Below are 2938 nucleotides of genomic sequence, written 5' to 3'. Positions count from 1 at the left end.
ACTGGGGCGGGGAGGCGCCCAGGCCACGCCCACTGCGGCGGGGAGGCGCCCAGGCCACGCCCACAGTCGCCAGGCCACGCCCACAACGGGTAGAAGGCGCCCAGGCCACGCCCATAGTCGCCAGGCCACGCCCACAACGGGTAGAAGTCGCCCAGGCCACGCCCACAAGGGCCAGGAGGCGCCCAGGCCACGCCCACAGTCCTCAAGCCACGCCCACAAGGGCCAGGAGGCGCCCAGGCCACGCCCAGACCCACCAGGCCACGCCCACAACGGGTAGAAGGCGCCCAGGCCACGCCCACGGCCGCCAGGCCACGCCCACACCCGCCTGGAAGAGCCCAGGCCACGCCCACAACGGCTAGAAGGCGCCCAGGCCACGGCCACAGTCGTCAAGCCACGCCCACGGCCGCCAGGCCACGCCCACAAGGTCCAGGAGGCGCCCAGGCCACGCCCACAGTCGCCAGGCCACGCCCACAAGGGCCAGGAACAGCGCAGGCCACGCCCACAACGGCTAGAAGGCGCCCAGGCCACGCCCACAGTCGCCCACACACGCCAGGCCACGCCCACAACGGCTAGAAGGCGCCCAGGCCACGCCCACAGTCGCCAGGCCACGCCCACAACGGCTACAAGGTGCCCAGGCCACGCCCACGGCCGCCAGGCCACGCCCACAACGGCTAGAAGGCGCCCAGGCCACGCCCACAGTCGCCAGGCCACGCCCACAAGGGCCTGGAGGCGCCCAGGCCACGCCCACAGTCCTCAAGCCACGCCCACAACGGGTAGAAGGCGCCCAGGCCACGCCCACTATCGCCCAAGCACGCCAGGCCACGCCCACACCCGCCTAAAAGAGCCTAGGCCACGCCCACCGCCGCCCACACACGCCAGGCCACGCCCACAAGGGCCAGGAGGCGCCCAGGCCACGCCCACAGTCGCCCACGCAGACAAGGCCACGCCCACAGTTTCTAGGAAGAGCCCAGGCCACGCCCACGGCCGCCAGGCCACGCCCACAAGGGCCAGGAACAGCCCAGGCCACGCCCACACCCGTCAGGAAGAGCCCAGGCCACGCCCACTCCCGTCAGGCCACGCCCACAGTTGCCCTCGCGCTCTAGGCCACGCCCACAACCGCCAGGCCACGCCCACGCCCGCCAGCAATAGCGCAGGCCACGCCCACACCCGCCAGGCCACGCCCACACCCGCCAGCAATAGCGCAGGCCACGCCCACAGCCGCCTGGCCACGCCCACAATGGCTAGAAGGCGCCCAGGCCACGCCCACAGCCACCAGGCCACGCCCACAAGGGCCAGGAACAGCCCAGGCCACGCCCACGGCCGCCAGGCCACGCCCACAACGGCTAGAAGGCGCCCAGGCCACGCCCACACATGCCAGGCCACGCCCACAACGGCTAGAAGGCGCCCAGGCCACGCCCACAGTCGTCAAGCCACGCCCACAAGGGCCAGGAGGCGCCCAGGCCACGCCCACAGGCGCCCACGCGCTCTAGGCCACGCCCACACCCGCATGGAAAAGCCCAGGCCACGCCCACACGCGCCAGGCCACTCCCACACCCGCCTGGAACAGCCTAGGCCACGCCCACAGTTGCCCGTGCGCTCTAGGCCACGCCCATACCCGTCAGGCCACGCCCACACCCGCCAGCAATAGCGCAGGCCACGCCCACAGCCGCCTGGCCACGCCCACAGCCGCCTGGAAGAGCCCAGGCCACGCCCAGACCCTCCAGGCCACGCCCACCGCCGCCCATGCGCTCTAGGCCACGCCCACCGTCGCGGTGGCCACGCCCACGGCGGTGCAGGCCCCGCCCCCCGGGCCTGGGCTTTGCTGCTGGCTGGGCAAGCCCCGCCCCCCTGACCCCGGGGTCAGCTGCTGCGCGCCCCCTGCGCGCTCCCTGCACCCCAAATCCGTGCCAGGGGCGCCTGCTGCAGCCCCCAGACCTGCCTGGCATGGCACCCCCAATTTGCACGCATGGCACCCCAAATACATCCCTAAATTGCATGCATGGCACCCCAAATCCACCCTACATTTGCATCCATTGCACCCCAATTGCACCCCAAATTCCCATCCATTGCACCCCAAATCCACCCCAATTTGCACGCATTGCACCCCAATTGCACCCCAAATTCCCATCCATTGCACCCTAAATCCACCCCTCATTCCCACCCATTGCACCCCAATTGCACCCCCAATTTTCATCCATTGCACCCCAAATCCACCCTACATTTCCATGCATTGCACCCCAATTGCACCCCAAATTCCATGCATTGCTCTCCAAATCCACCCCCAATTTCCATGCATTGCACCCCAAATACACCCCAAATTTGCACGCATTGCACCCCCAATTTGCACGCATTGCACCCCAAATCCACTTCCAATTTTTATGCATTGCACCCCAAATACATCCCAAATATGCATGCATTGCACCCCAATTGCACCCCAAATTCCCCTGCATTGCACCCCAATTACACCCCCAATTTTCATCCATTGCCCCCCAAATCCACCCCACATTCCCACCCATTGCACCCCAAATCCACCCCAAATTCCCATGCATTGCACCCCAAATACATCCCAAAATTGCACGCATTGCACCCCAATTGCACCCCCAATTCCCACCCATTGCACCCCAAATCCACCCCACATTCGCATCCATTGCACCCCAAATCCACCCCCAATTTGTATGCATTGCACCCCAAATACATCCCAAATTCCCATCCATTGCACCCCAATTGCACCCCAAATTTGCATGCATTGCACCCCAAATACATCCCAAATTTGCATGCATTGCACCCCAATTGCACCCCCAATTCCCATGCATTGCAGGCCTGGTCCCTCCCTCCTTCCCTCCTTCCCTCCTTCCCTCCTTCCTTCCTTCCCGGCCTCCGTCCCCCCCCCCCCTTCTGCGCCTGCGCAGCCTCCCCTCCCCCCCCTGGCTGTGTCTGG

General features: G+C 66.6%; 1 long non-coding RNA gene across 1 annotated transcript in view; it reads left to right on the top strand.

Annotated features, from left to right (window-relative positions):
• The first annotated feature begins 2926 nt into the window (after nt 1–2926).
• Nucleotides 2927–2938, top strand: part of LOC138818298 (uncharacterized) — a 6842-nt gene continuing 6830 nt past the window's right edge. The window contains exon 1 of the long non-coding RNA XR_011369058.1: nt 2927–2938. This exon is cut by the window's right edge and continues 342 nt beyond it. This is a non-coding gene — a long non-coding RNA (uncharacterized lncRNA).

Source organism: Dipodomys merriami, unplaced genomic scaffold (assembly GCF_024711535.1).
Source record: "Dipodomys merriami isolate MVZ:Mamm:240054 unplaced genomic scaffold, mDipMer1.0.p SCAF_730, whole genome shotgun sequence".
NCBI lineage: Eukaryota > Metazoa > Chordata > Mammalia > Rodentia > Heteromyidae > Dipodomys > Dipodomys merriami.
Note: the sequence above shows the minus strand (reverse complement) of the source record. Positions and strands in the feature narration are given on the sequence as shown.